The following is a 15869-nucleotide window of genomic DNA, read 5'->3' as shown; positions in this document are numbered from 1 at the left end:
GAGCGAAAAAGCTTCGCGGTCGGGGTATTCGGCAGCGTCGACATAGACCGCTGTCCGATCGGTTAAATACATTTTGTGCAGAGACTTAGCCCTGTCCTTGCGGCCAGCGACATGATACTCTGGGTGCATGTTTTAGGAAGAGGGGTAACGATAGGATTACTGTGGATATGGTGCGGAAGCTGGGCCTTGTCGGTGGTGGTGGTGAAAAACATTTATGGAAAATTAAGTTTTTTACAGAAAGGTGATTGGGGTAGGACCCTATTGGCCCTTTCCCCTTACAATACTGGGTGGAGCCCCTATTCCGGTGCCCCATTGGCAAGCAACGCCGCCCGCGTCCGTTGAACCAAAGCCTTTTGGCTCTTTAGGTCTTGACAGCCGAGCAGGGCCGCCTCCCAGTCCTCTCTGGTGGGGTTGGGGTTGGGGGGGATAGATGGGTTTGATTGACACGCCCAAACCATGTGGAAGGTGTCAGCCACCTCCCCACAGAACTGGCACGTGCCATCAAAGGATGTATTGAAATGTTTAAGCACCGCCGGGCACAGCACAGTGTTAGTAAGAATTTTGATGAGGAGGCGCTCGTCAGCGCGATCCAGACCCTTACAAGGGGTACTCCCAATCAGACAATCTGGCCCTTACATTCAAACAAATCACCGATTACTACAAGGAGGAGCACCGGCGCTACCCGGGGCCTTGTCGGCGACGGTCGTTTCGAAGCGTATTCCAAGCTTGTCGAGTATTTGACGTCCGGTGGAGGTGTGGGTGAGACGCTCGTACTGAAAAGTGAGATGAGCTTCCGAGAGCTCCGTCACAGTGTTGTACACCCTTAATACCAGTAGTTTATACGTGGGGGTCCGGTGGGGGAGATGAAGAGCCGCCTTGTATACCTGTCTAACAAGGCAAACAACGCGGTCCCGCTCCTGGCAGCTAATATAGAGGTAAGGGAGGGTATATGTGAGGCGACTGATAACAAATGCCTGAACAAGACGTCGGAGGTCAGCCTCTCGCATGCCTCTATGTTTATTAGGAATGCGACGAACTAGACGAATGGTCTGCGATACCGAGACTGTAAGTTTAGCTAGAGTGTCGGTGTTTTTCCGATTGTTCTGGATGAGGAGCCCCAATACCCTAATGGTGGATACTTCGCGTATGGGCTGACCACTAGCAGTAATGCAGATGGGAGGATGGCCGTGGAGGCCGGTTGACCTCGGATGAGCAGCAGCTCGGATTTCTGAGGGGACCACGAAAGGTCGGCTCCGGCTACATGGCGCTCAGTGATATCGACCGCTTGTTGAAGCGCGGATTGAACCTCAGCATCGTTGCCTGTTGAAACCCAGAGGGTAATGTCGTCTGCGTATAAGGTATGGGATAGCCGGGGTATAGCATCTAATTTAGAAGGTAGCGTGAGCAAGGCGACATTGAAAAGAAATGGGGAGAAAACGGATCCCTGGGGGGTGCCATTGCTACCGCGGGTTATAGGGTCTGAGAGGAGAGAGCCAAAGCTATGTTCAGCTGTACGACGAGACAGTAAAGTGCATATATACTCGTAGGTACGGTGACCAGGATTTAGTAGGGAGAGGTCAGCGAGAATAGCTCCGTGCGAGACGTTGTGAAATGCTTTAGTTAAATAAAGCCCTAGAATGGCCTTCGTGCCCGCTCTGGTAGAGGGGCACAGTATCTCTCGTGAGAGCTGGAGCATAATGTCTTGTGTAGAGAGATTTGAGCGGAAGCCAAACATGGTGCGAGGTAGGAGATGGTTATCTTCAACGTAATCATTGAAACGGCTGAGAATGACGTGCTCCATCAGTTTCCCAGCAGAGGAAGTGAGGAAGAAGGGGCGGAGGTGTTCGAGAGACAATCGTTTACCTGGATTCGGTATGAAAGTCACGCGTGCATGTTTCCATGCTGCGGGGATTGCACCCTCTCTCCAGCAATCATTCATAAAGGTAGTGAGGGCCTCAATGGACAGGTCATCTAAATTAGGGTTCGGTTTGGTTCACGGGGTAAGGCTATGAGAGACGCCGTAGTGGAGGGCTCTGGAAATTTCGACCACCTGGGGTTCTTTAACGTGCACTGACATCGCACAGTACACGGGCCTCTAGGATTTCTCCTCCAAAGAAATTCAACCGCCGCGGCCGGGATCGAACCCGCGTCTTTCGGGTCAGCAGCCGAGCACCTTAACCACTGAGCCACCGCGGCGGCATCTAAATTACGGAGAGTTTTGTTTCAAATGCCATCTGGTCCCGGGGCAGAGTTAGGGAAGAGCCTCCGAAATCTCCGCTTCGAGGGCAGGGTTGGCACCACACATGTAGAGGGGGGGGGGGGGGGGGGGTCCGGAGAAGGAATATTGAGATAGCGGAGACGAAGTTCATCGTGGTCTGAGCCGGGGTGTTGATGGACTATGCGGGAAATGCTGTCTCGTTCATGTTTTGCAACCACCTGGGTCTAATAGGTATCGAAGAAGGTGCCAGGTGCGGGTCAGCCCGAGCTGTCCACGCATGTTGTCACAAACTTTACCCCATTGCTGGGTAGTCAGTGCGACAGTGTGCGCCACAATCTGTCTATCTGAGCTATTCGACGCCGAAGCGCTCTATTGTGGCGCTGTTTTTTCCAGCGATTTTGCATGCTTTCGAGGACCTGCAATAGGTGGAGGAGACGGCTGTCTGTATTGCATTGATCAGCCGTGGTAGGTAATTCTTTAGTAGTAGCAGAGACATCTGCCTGGAAGCTTGAGATCCACTCGTCCCGGTTACTAATCCGGGTAGAGGTGTTCTGAGCACGTAGGGAACGAAACTTCTCCCAATCCGGGATTACGGTCGGGCGACCTTTCCGACGGAACGGGGACATGCTGAGTGTGGTCGCGAGGATATAGTGGTCGCTGCCGAGGGTATCCCTGGTGTTGAGCCACTGATCGATAAGCACGCTTTTGCAGGATGTCAGATCAGGTGAAGTGTCAACAGACGCTGTTTCCTACGCGGGAGTGTGAGGGTCAGTAACAAGTGTGAAGCCCAGTTCCTGTGCTCGTAACCACAGATTGTTACCCTTTCGGTTGGCGGTGCGGTAACCTCAAGCGGGGTTACCGCACCGCCAGGAGGAATAATTCTCGTGCATTGTTGCGCTTACGAAGGAACTGGGACACAATCAGGGACGACACAGAACAGATCTGTTCTGTGTCGTCCCTGATTGTGTCCCAGTTCCTTCGTAAGCGCAACAATGCACGAGAATAACAACCACCAACTAGCCCAATTTGAAACTCTCCTAAGGAGGAATAATAATACACTCAAAATAAAATTAGGCACGATTCAACTACTCTTTAACCTGGTTAGAGGGCGAAAGCTATGGCGTATCGGGCAACTATACACGGCTTGGCGTCTGTAACGTTGAGTGCGTTGCGGAAACTGTACAGGCAGCACACCCACACTGCCACCCTGGAAGCTGGACTCAAAAAACGCTGCGGCCTATTGCTGCAGTGACGCGTGTCTGCCACAACGTTGTCAGCGCTAACAAATGCAGCCCTCATCTCTCTCTCATCACCCCACGTACGTACCTATAAGCGCGATTCAGGCGTCTGCTGACCCAAGGAGCCAGTTATGCGCACTTCTTTTCCTTAATATCATCGCAGTCTAAAACATTGTCGACGCCAACGCGAGTGATCACAATGAACGCCGACGTCCTATGGAGAGTGAAAATTGATTTTTGAGGAAAGGAAATGGCGTAGTAATTACCTCGCATCTCGGCAGACACCCGAACGCGCCGATGGGAAGGCAGGAAGATGGGAGTGAAAGAACAAAGACAGAAAGAGGTGCCGTAGTGCAGGCCTCCTGAAATTTCGACCACCTGGGGATCTTTACCGTGCACTGACATCGCACAGCACACGGGCGCCTGTTGCGTTTCGCCTCCATCGAAAGGCGGCCGCAGCGGTCGGATTCGCACTGCCTCTTCTCATTTTAGCCGGGCTGCCTTGAGATCAGCGTTGGATTGTTTGGTCCAACTCAGGATTATCTTTGCCTGCGTAAAGATACTCCTGACCGCGAGGGTCGTGTTTGCAGCAGAGATACTTGTCCCTGAGTGTGTCTGCAAGTTGTGTTGTGCTGCCCTTGAAATCATGAAGTGCTCGTTGTAAGTGACCCTGTGTTTCGCCCCGGGTCTGCGTGGGGTCTATAAGGCTGCAGAAAAGCCTCCAAGTGTTCTTCCCGGACATCTGTCTGACAGCCGTGTTACAGCGGCCTATCCAACTGGAGTCAGCAAGCTGAGAGGCATACTGAGCTGCTTTTTGAATGAGATCTAGGATGCGCTTCTTGAGTGTTCTGTTATGTTTGTCTTTTCCAACGCTTGGTGAGGCTGCGGCGGGCTTCCTAGTTGTAGAGTAGACGGTTGTCCACCGCCGGGCAGTTCTCCGTGGTCTGTATCTGGGTTTCGTTTTTCTTGAGTGCTGTCATAAGCGTTTGGGCCCACTGCTCGTATCCATCTTTGACCAGGCTGGTTGAGGGCAGGCACTTTCTGAAAGCCTGCCGTGTACTGCGCGATGTCTGTGCACGTTAAAGAACCCGAGGTAGTAGAAATCTCCGAAGCCCTGCACTTCGACGTCCTTCATAGCCTTAGTGGCTTTGGGACGTCAAACCCCCACAAACCAAACCGAACTTTTTCTAAGCGTACGCGGGATTGGAAATTGGTTTTTGAGGAAAGGAAATAGCACAATAATTGCCTCACATCTCGGTGGGCACCCGACTTGCGCGGCAAAGGGAGGGAGGTGGGAGTGAAAGAGAGAAAGAGGTGCCATAGTGTAGAAAATTGAAAATTGGTTTTTGATGAAACGAAATGGCACAGTATTTGCCTCAAATCTCGGCGGACACCTGAACCGCACTGTAAGGGACGGGGTAGAGGACGGAGGGAGAGAAGAAAGGAAGGGGTGCCGTAGAGGAGGGCTCCGCAATAATTTCGACAACCGGGGGGTCTTTAACGTGCACACATCTCACAGCACACGGGCGCCTTTTAAGGTGAAAGCGTTTAATGGCTCATGCTCGCGGTGTCAATCCGCGAGGTGGAATCGTGCCAACTGTGGCCCCTCCTCCGCGCAGCGGCGCAATCTCATCCGTAATTTCCTTTCCTCAAATTCATTTTCTTCTTTACGGCACCTCTTTCTGTTTCTTCTTTCACTCCTACTTTCACTCCTACTTCCTCCCTTCCTCTACAAACGCATAACGGGTGTCCACCGAGATATGCGAGACACTTACTGCGTAATTTCCTTTCCTCAAATAGAATTTTCATTTTCTTCACTTCAGCCACTCTGTCTTCTTGCACTCCCACTTGCACCCTTCCTGTACGGTGCGGTTCGGGTGTACACCGCGACGGTTTCTAGGCAGCGGCTCATACGGCCGCATCAACAACACAACAGCGCGATTCAGGCATCCGCTGACCCAGGCAGCCAGTTTGCGCACTACCTTTCCTTAAAATGACTGGAGTGTAAAACATCAACGCCAACGCCAATGAACACAATGAACGCCGAACGGGCAACGGCGACGCCGCAAAATGGACACCAAAGAGCTGCGCTCTAAAACACTGCAATCAAAAAAGCGACCGCAGTCGCCAAAGACGATAAAAACCGCACATGCGGGAAGCCCGCCATGCGCCAAGCGGTTTGGTGAAGCGGCAGTGGGTTGACCACAAGGCTTTCGCCAAGCACACTTTAGAATTTCCAAAGTGTCTTTGGTAATTTTGCGTTTCGCCTCCATCGAAACGCGGCCGTCGCGGTCGGGTTCGGGCCCGGGTACTCCTCAGTAGCCGAGCGGGATCACTTTCTTGGATTATGAGCGGGAACAGTGCAACTTAACCTGCATAGTCCAATGCAGGCCTATTTATGGTCGTCAGATCAACGTCAGTATTTGAGTTCGGAGTCTTTACTTGGATCAGTGCCGCAAGCGGTGAAAGCTTTGGAACACGAATAACGTGGGAAGGGGCGGAAGGGGAAAATGCTTTGCGTTACATAAGGTAAAAATTTATTGGGTTTTCTGCACTTGGCATTGAAGAAAGCATAAGAAATACTTTGCAGACCTTAATGCTTCCTGGTATATTGTCAAAAAAGCGCGTAGCATGCGGGCAAGTAACTATACACTGGCTCAGCTGCGGTAACAAGTACACGTAAGCGCTGAAAATGAATCCGAAGGGCGCTTTAGGCAATCACAAGACAGTAAAGATCAGTTGTCTCCAAGAGCAGGGTTTTCCCTCAAATTTTTAAAATCATGCACTAATGCGGGAAAAGGTCGGTACGGAGGAGCAACAGCCCTTGTTTCCCGCGACACTCCGCAACTAAAATTCCAGCCTGGTTCCCGTCAAGACGCGAAATAAAACGACCTTCTGTCGCCCTCAAGACCGCGGAGCATGGGCGCATGGCGCCAGAGTGTCATCGACAAGCGTCTCGCAGAAACAACGCGGTGGACGCAAGGTTAATAGCAAGAGACCATCCCACGCGTTAGCCGAACCACGACAGCATCTCGTGAAGACAGCACACACACAAACACCGAGCTGAAAATGCGGCCTGCAGCGACGCGACCAGCTGCCCGCGGAGGTCGCGGAGGCGCTCGGCGCGACCCCGCGAGAGAAATATAGAGAGAGAAGTGCACTTATTCACCACTGCGCTCCAGCTCGCAGGTCGGTGGTTGTCACGGCACGAGAACAGCGGACGGAGGTCGGGGCTTCAATCCGCTGGAGGACCGCAGCTCGCAACGACCGCGCAGCAGAGAGCTAGCAGCAGGCACAGGGAGCAGCAGCAACAGCAGCGCCTCCTGGGCTCGTGTTCGAAGGGCCGCGTGCCAGCAGCCGGCGCCGACCCGGTGGGCGCCTCACACGCTGAGGGCTCACCGTTCCGCGTCAGCTTGAGGCGTCGCCAGAGGTGTGGCGGCGCTCTCGACTCCGGCTACGGCGATGCGAAGCGTCGCAAGGCTGCCGATCAGCGAGCTGGGACGCGGCGAAAGAACTACGCGCGCCGCACGTGCATCTGGCGGCGCTGCCGACTCCGCCCAAGCACCAGTGGATTCGAAGAAGACACGTATAATTAGCTGGGTGGCAAAGACAACAACAACAGCAGCAGCAATGGTCACTACTCCGAGACAGATGCCACTAATTGTACGTGCAGGCATCATAATATGGACAGGCGCTCATTCGGCCCATCTACATGTGCACAGATGGTCTTCGGTCCGGAGGCGACTGCTGTAATAGCAACGTGAAAGAAGACGAAGTTCCGTTCTCTGCGCTTGACAAGGTTAACAACAGCAACAACAAAACTCCCTTGCTAAAAATTATAGCGAAACATACCTTTCGAAGTGCTCAAGGACTCTTGGCCATGTCCTGCTGAAACGGGCATTCTCTAGAAGCTTCACACAGTGATTTCGTCTTCTCAGTTAGCCACGATCCGCTATTTTCCACATCTTCTGCGATGACTCAGTGGCTTTGGCGTTCGGCAGCTGATGAGCACAAGGTCGCGGGATATAATTCCGGTCGTGGCACTCGCGTATCGATCTAGGCGAAGTGTAGAAAACGCCAGTGTGCTCTGCGATGTTAGCCCATATGCTTGAAATTCATCCACGGTTGCTTGGCCTCAAATAAAGATGGCACATACCCACTACGGGGAAGTGGCCAAGACAGAGGCGGTGAATTGCTGGAAACAGAAGCGTTTAGAGGGAGAAAAAAGCTGTTGTTGTTAGGCTTTCAAAAGATGGCACATGCCCACACTGGGGGATCGGCCAAGAAACGAGTGGCATAGGTAGCCATTCGCCTGTACATAATAAAGGCAAAAGAAAAGCACGCGGCAGAGCAACGCCGGTGGATTCTACCTCAAGTAGGGCATGGATTGAAAAGGGATAAGAGTTCCGATGAAAAAGAGAGAGAGAGAAAACGTTAAGTCAAAAAAGTAATAATGTAGGCCCTCCAGTACCGCGCCTCTTTTTTTTCTTCTTTCACTCTCTCCTTAGCAAAACAAAAATTAACAGGACGGTTACCTTTGGCTAAGGCGTGATTCAGCGACAGCTGTTAAGGTATTTATACTTTACGATATGTTGTGGCAGAGAATATGAAAGCAACGTCACATCTGTACAGTTCAAGGGCGTTCTTTTTAGTTTTCCAAATTGAAAATTGGTTTTTGAGGAAAGGAATAGGGCAGTAACTGCCTCACTTATCTCGACCTGGAGACCTTCGATCTTCTCCGAAATGCAAAATCTCCGTTCAGCTTTCTCTCGCAAGCGACCCCATCCGTGAAGCAAAGGTCTCCGTTCAGCTTTCTCTCGCAAGCGGCCCCATCCGTGAAGCAAAGGAGTTACGAATACTCGGTCTCTTCATTAATCAACATCGTAAGGCAGACACAACTCTTGCCAAACTCCGCAAAGTCGGCGACCACGTGGGCCGAATGGTTCGCCGCGCTTCCAACAAGCGAGGAGGGTTGCGAAGTAAGGATGCGATGCGGCTCGCGCATGCCTTCGTAACTAGTCGAGTACTGTACTCGACTCCTTACGTCCGCTTACGGAAACATGACGAAGATCACTTGGAGATTGTACTCCGCAAAATTTTCAAGAGAGCCCTCGACCTCACGATATCCACTTCCAACGCGCCACTCCTCGCGTTGGGGGTGGTGAACACCTATCGAGAACTTCGCGAGGCGCATCTCGTTAGCCAATACACGCGTCTCGCCCAGACCGTGTCCGGTCGCCGCCTCTTGGACCGCTTACATATCAGACATGATCACCATACCATGGAACGGGTTCGAGTGCCCGAACTGTGGAGAAGCGCCCTCTACGTTCGTCCCCTTCCGACTAAGATGAACAAGGAGGACCATAATGGCCGGCGCCAGGCGCGGGCGGATGCCCTGCACCGCCACTATGGCTCAAAGAAACACGTCTTCTACGTCGACATTGCAGGCCCCTACCGCTCCAGGGGGGAATGGTACACGGCTGCAGTCATACAAGAGGGAAAACAGGTGGTCGGCCTCTCGTTCAGAGCTCCCAACTCAACGCATGCGGAGGAGGTGGCGATCGCCCTCGCAGCCTCCCATCCCGACTCTAAATTCATCCTCACAAACTCTCGCGGAGCCCGTCGTAACTTTGAGTTCGGTTGGATCACTCCACTCGCTCACCAAATTTTACACCACAGTACTCGCGACAGCGATCCAACTCATCGCTCAATCATATGGGTCCCCGGCCACCAAGGCATGCCAGGCAACGAAGCCGCCCATGGGGCAGCCCGCGCATCCACTCATCGGGCACCAGGCGTCCCTTGGGAGGCGCTTAACCCAGATCACAGCCCTCTCCTTTCTTTTAAAGATATTACTGAGCACTATCGTGCCGAACACCGGCGATACCCAGTTCCTATGAAAGGACTGGGTAAAGCTGGCGAACGAATTCTCCTCGGGCTCTTTACAAACACCCTGCTGTGCCCGGCGGTTCTCAAGCACTTTAATTCTTCTTTTGACGGCCGCTGCTCATTCTGTGGGGAGGTGGCCGACACCTTCCACATGGTTTGGGCATGCAGAAAAAATCCTTCTCTCCCCCCCATCACCCCTTCCCCTACCCGAGAGGACTGGGAGGCGGCCCTGCTGAGCTGCCAGGAACTATCGGCCCAACAGGCCCTGGTTCGGCGGACTTGTGTAGCGGTCTCGACTAACGGCATCCCGGAATGAGGGACTCCGCCTAGTATTGTAACGGGTGAGACCCACTAGGGGCCTCTCCCCGAGCACCTCTCTGTAAAATACTAAATAAATGCTTTTCACCACCACCACCACCACCACACGAACCGCGCCGTAAGGAAGGGATAAAGGAGGGAGTGAAAGAAGAAAGGAAGAGGGTGGTGTTGCGTAGAGGCGTTGCGTCTCTGTCTGGGCCTTCTAAAACTTGTGGCCAATTCCGTTTTGTACCTGGAAGCGCGTATTCCATCATTGCCTTCAATATTTCGGCTCTTAACAGTTTAAACGTTTGTAAAAAGGTGTGATTCGTTGCTTCAGGCTCAAATTTGATCTTTCTTCGTCAACCTAGGCCATTTTTCACGAAAGCTGGCCTCGTTTTCATACTTCACAGATTCGTTTTGTGCAATCTCTCCTCGGCGCCTTAAATGTCCGCATTTCGGACATCCTTCCGGTGTGCGCCGAATCTTCATCTATTCAGACTGTCTTTGATGGCATCTTTCCAAAACATGCATAATTAATGCCTTTCCATTTGCTCATCGGTTTATTCCAGGATTACTTTATGCGCTTTAACTCTCATGTGCTCATTGCGACAGGCTTCACAGTGTGAAGAAAACGCCGGTGTTGGTATTTTCTCCATCTCCCTTGACTTGTCGTTCTAACTCTGCCTTCCCGATTACACCCTATTTATTTGGCCGAATTTCTAGCAGTAGTTCTGCCCTTGCGAAAGTTAAACAGCTCTTTGTCACCTGACATTATTATGACGCATTCATTATCCCTGTGTTCATCTCTCACCACGTCTACGGGATCTCAGGCACTCCGTTTACTCAAATGTTTGATTCCACCCCACGTGCGTGCATTACGGTTGGATTGTGTGCCTGAACACAGAGGAATCTATTGGAATGAGGTTGATGATAAGGCCCAGTCGTATCCCACCTTCCGCCAAGCGCATATATTACTGCGGCCAGATTTCGCTCGCTGGTACCTTCTCTTAAAAGAATTTGCAGCATCGGCACTGACTTCCTCTCCAGACTTCCGGCATCTCCTCTACCCGTGGTGCAGTAAAGGATGGCGGTCGCGCAAGCTTCAGGTTCGTAATAAGGGAGTAACTTCTCATTGACATCCACCCGACTGCAGCCATACGGCTACAAAGGAATGCTGTACAGCTTTCTCAGAAGCTTTCCTTTGTAGCCGTATGGCTGCGCTCGGGTGGATGTCAATGAGTAATTGCTCCCTTATAACAAATCTACTCCACCTTGAGGGATTCCCCTAAACATTTGACCAACACAGTTCCCACTTCGAGTTACTGATCAATTCGTTCTCGCCCTACCGTAAGCTTTCCATCTCGGTTAGCTCAAATGGTAGAGCGACTGCTCCGGTGAAGCGTGGTCCCGGGTTCGAACCCGAGACCAGAACGAACTTTTCTTTAACTACGAAGTTTCTGAGAAAGATGTATAGCTTTCCTTTGTAGCCGTATGGCTGCGCTCGGGTAGATGTCAATGAGTAATTACTCCCTTGTTACAAATCTACTCCAGCTTGGGAGGAGGAGGCGGAAGAAGAGGAAAGGCAGAGAGGTTAACCGGGAGAATAACCGGTTTGCTACCCTACAATTACACCTTGGAGGATTCCCGTAAACATTTGACCAAGCTTGAGGTTTCTTTCACGCGTCTACGTTGTCGCGTGCCTCAATTAAACTTTTATCTTCTTAGATCTGGTCTGGCGGTCTCACCATTGTGCCCGCTCTGCGCTGAACCCGAAACGACAGCACTCCTTGCTGGCCTGCCGCCGTTTCTCCTCTTTAAGGAGGCGCCTGCTAGAGCACCCGTTACGACAGCTCGGTCTAAGTCTGTCTGCTGCGGTTATTCTGTCTCTTGGTGCTTCCTCCCTTGGGCACAGTAACTGGAATGTGCTCTCCGCCATTTAAACTTTCCTTTCAGACACGAAACGGCTGCCGTCCTAAGCTCTTTCTCATGTTCAAAATTTATCTGCAACCAAAGCTTCCTAAACATGGCACGTTTAGCCGCCTTCCCTCTTTAAGTCACCGATGTCACAGTGTTTGATTCGTTTATTGAAATGAAACAAATTTGAATTCCTTTTATTTATTTACTTTAACTATTATTACCCTTATAATTTTTCTTTAGCTTTATTACAATTGTTAACGTTTTCAGCACCTGTTAGTCGCCGCCTGTCTTGGCCAATCCCCCGCAGTGGTTACGCGCCATTATCTTCAGGACAACAACGACTCGAAAAGGCGAAGCAAAGGTGCCACGTTTCTGGTGCTGGTGCTGCTTGGCTGAGAGATCAACTGTAGTGTCTGGGTGGTGCGTGCGTGCTCATCACTGGTGAGGCCGTTCTACGTGGGGGGATTTCGCCAGGTCTACTGCTAAGTCTGTAGGCATGGTTAATGTGCATTAGGGGGCGTGTTTGGCTCACTATGTCGCTGACCTCCCCGGGCGGAGTGTCGGCAGCCTGGTTTGCCAGCTTGGCCACCCAAAGCCTGCCGCTGGACTTTTTTCGGAATAATGTAATTGACGTCATCCCTGTGGCTCTCGTACCGATCGGTGATGGCATGGTCAAGGTGAAAAGGTGCAAAATTCTTCAGCAGGAGCTAAGCTCTCTAACCATCCAGTATTTACAGATCTATGAAGTGCGACCGTTTGGCCGTACAGGCATTGCCTGCAATTCCTCTGACACTGCTTGCATCAGCGGCCTGCTCCAGTGCTAAATTTTTTACTTATTGCCGGTGAAAGCCGACATCCCGGAACAGCTCGCTTGCTCCAAAGGTATTGTTCGTGGTGTCGACCCAGCATCTTCCCCGCAGGAAATACTGGAAGAGTTTCAGGATGCAGGTGTGGGGGTTCTTTCTGTCTACCGGTGCAGTAGAGAATTAAATGGTTTGCGCGGACAGACAGAATCAGTAATAACAACTTTTGCTGGCTCCTCCTGTCCTTCTGAACTGAAGGTCTGGCCTATAGTGTACCGTGTGGACACACTGCAGCCCCGTCCTCTCCAATGCACCAACTGCTGGCGGTTCGGTCACAGTGGTAAAGCTTGCAAATAGGCGACCTGCTGCCGTGTTTGTGGAGAAGGTCATTCAGCTGACAACTGCGCCTCTGATCAGCTCCAGTGTTGTATCTGCAACTGAAACCACTCAGCTGATGATGTCAACTGTTCGAAACGAGCTGACGAACAGAGCCTGTTAGATACCATTCAGGTGAAGCGATGCTCGAGAGCAGATGCATATGCACTTCTCAACGGGAAGAATAATTCATACGCCAGCCGCCCGCCATCTTCTGTCGGAAATCTCGAGTCAAGTGTGACTGCTTTGATAGCGTCCACAGTAGAAGAGGCTCTTTCAGTGGTGGTCGCGCGAATGCTGCGCACATTTACCGAGGCTTTATCTCAACTCGTTGCAGACCAATCTTTGCTTCCTCAATCATCTGTTCAGGTAGCAACATCTGCATCTCTTCCAACTTGTGCTGCTAGTACCAGTCATTCCATGTCGCCTCCCGCATCCCAAGTCCCGCCTGCCACCAGCGCTCTTGGCAGTGTCTCTCGCGTAGGTATTTGCACCACGGATGTTGAAATGTTCTGTCCTTCCTAGAAGCGTAGAGCTTTTTCCTCACCCTCAAACTCAGTTGTTCCGCAAACCCAAAAAAAGAAAGGACCCTCCAAAGTAATCCCCCAGACTGATGTGCTGAAAGCGGCTGTTGCTGCCTCTTTCGTCAGTCAATGATCATGGCGGGTCTAAAAGTTCTTCAGTGGAATCGTCGCTCCGAACTTGTTTCGCTCCCGGATCTTGAACTTCCTCTTAAACATAATCGAGATATAGTGATTTTGCAATAAACGTGGTTCTCTCCAGTTAAATGTTTTCAATGAAAAAAGTGTGTTTTCATAGTTGATCGTATTAACGGCAGGGGCGGCGGGTTAGTAAATTTATGATCGCTACACTAATATGTCGCCGGGCCTCTATCTCACAGAAAATTAGGCTCTCTGACAGTGAACTGTTGGCGGTCGACATCTCCCTTCCACAGTGCGCCAAAGTTACCATTGCAAACGTCTACTTCCCTGTAAGCGTTCACAGGACAGAATGTTTTGATAGCTATACTGATCGGCGCAAACAGTATAGTCACAGCAGGGGATTTTAATTCGCACCACAGTGCCTGGGATAGTAGTTCAGACTCCTGCGGCCGGCTTCTTTGGTCACGGATGGCCATGCATGCAGTGCGCTGCTGCTATTCCGGAGCAGTAACCTTTATGCGAGGAGCTTACCGTTCAGTCATAGATTGAACAGTAGTTACTCGTTGAGTTGGGGTATCTGAATGGTCAACGGAGGACTCCGGTGTATCTTGTCATCACTTTCCAATAACCTTTACTATTCTACCCTCTCCCCTCGGAAAAAGTGGTGCAACCATGAAATTTGTAAATCACATTTCGTACAAAAAAATTGATGTCTGCCTCACTTCCCTCTATAGCTAGCTCGGGTCGAGCAGAAAGAGCTCAGCAGACCATTTCTTCTCTGCAAGATGCTGCTGAGCATTCTGTATTCACCGGGCGCGCTACAGCCCCTGACAGACAGCCGTCTCCACAGTGGGCGGCAGAGTGTGAGAAGCTTATCGTCGTATAAAAGCAGCCTGGAAAAGCATTTCCTAAAATCAGAGCCTAGCTAATTGGATAAATTATACGTTCTTCTCTGCATCTTTCAAGAGTTGTCAATACTTAAGCTTCTACTTAAGGGTATGAGGCGATAGCGTTATAGGTTGTTAATTCCCATATGTGCAGAATGGCATTCTCTGCATTCATACAGATCTTTGGGAGTCGTCACACTACTCCTGGCGCAGTGGTGCAGCGGTTAAGCGATGCGCCACTGCCCTGCGATTGCAGCGGCTCCCAGCGGTGGGCCTTGAGCGGCCCAGGTTACCGTTCCCGGGCGACCAGTCATTAATTTAACTACCACCTGCCACGGTGGGCAGTTTGCTTATTATCTGGTTGGCAGGCTGTGTGTGTTGCACACACGGCGATACCCGGCTTCACCTAGCAGAGTGAAGCTATCGCTTCAAAGAGCAAAGGAGAAATATAATCAAAAATTAAATACGTATCTCTCAAGTCCCCAGAATACGAAGGCTCTATATAGAATCATGGCGCAGAATAAAAACTCCCTCGCCTCCAGCTACACAAAGTCAATCGTGCTCTCTCCGCAGGAGGTTAAGCAAAACTTTCAACGCATCGCTCAGGGGCTGGCTTTGCGTTTCCAGATACAGAAAACTGAACCTTTACACCCACTCGCCCTAAGCTCGGACTATACTGAGGATGATGTGTCGGAGCTCCTGCCAATTGTTTCTTCAATGCAACCTGCCTCCCCGGGATCTGATGGGGTTACTGTGGGCATGTTGAAGGTTTTTGCACAAGACTTTACAACTCACCAGAAGTTCTGGATATCGTAAGTGCGTCATTGGAAAAAACGTGGATTCCTCACAGCTGGAGGATTGCGAAAAGAATTTTGCTTTTTGAAAAATGCAGAGAATGGATTTCAGTTAGACAATATAAGGCCGATTGTTTTAACTTCAAATTTAGTAAAGTTGATAGAAAGAGCAGTACACAGTCGCCTCACGAAGCATGTTCATGACGTTAACGGCCTCAGCTCCGCACAGATTGGCTTTCGTCGCGGTTGTTCCATATGGACCGCGCATGTGGATCTAGAAAGCCGAATCAGATTTTCAATGCGCAGGAGGGAAGTTTCGGCCTTGGTGACACTTGATGTTGCTAAGGCCTTTGACATCGTGGAGCACACGGTCCTTGCTCAGCTACATCCGCCGCACTACATTTATGCCTGGATTTGTGAATTTTTAACACAGATTTTTCTTCTGGACAGACAGATCTTTCTGTTATAATACCTATGTTCAATCAAGAGGTGTGCCGCGAGGATCTGTTCTGTCATCGCTGTTTTTTAACATATTGGTTCGGGACATGTCCATTCATCCTAACATTACAGTTTTTGTATGCGCAGATGATATAGCTTTTTTCGCCACAGGAGAGAATATTCATGCTCTTTACCAGTCTTCGTAGGCATACCTGAATGCTCTTGCAGACTGGCTGGACCAAAATAATTCATCACTTAATGTCAGCAAGTGTGGCGTGCTGGTATTTCCGCCAGGCACCCCTTTGTACATTTCGCTAGTCTACGTTCCACGCCGATTCCGCAGGTGGA

At 50.9% G+C, this 15869-nt stretch overlaps 1 protein-coding gene across 3 annotated transcripts in view; it reads right to left on the bottom strand.

Moving 5' to 3' along the window:
- The window catches only part of LOC149361989 (E3 ubiquitin-protein ligase MARCHF3-like), a 57346-nt gene extending 50356 nt beyond the window's left edge, over positions 1-6990 (bottom strand). Inside the window, exon 1 of one of the 3 annotated variants that reach the window (XM_089572897.1) lies at positions 6626-6990. The gene's annotated coding sequence lies outside the window, so the exon portion shown is untranslated. The remainder of the gene's footprint in view (positions 1-6625) is intronic. The other 2 variants (XM_089572898.1, XM_089572896.1) reach the window with 2 other exon arrangements.
- Between the last annotated feature and the right edge of the window lie 8879 nt (positions 6991-15869).

Source organism: Amblyomma mixtum, chromosome 2 (assembly GCF_055824585.1).
Source record: "Amblyomma mixtum isolate Tamu chromosome 2, ASM5582458v1, whole genome shotgun sequence".
NCBI classification, from domain to species: domain Eukaryota; kingdom Metazoa; phylum Arthropoda; class Arachnida; order Ixodida; family Ixodidae; genus Amblyomma; species Amblyomma mixtum.
This window is presented reverse-complemented; position numbering and strand designations above follow the sequence as displayed.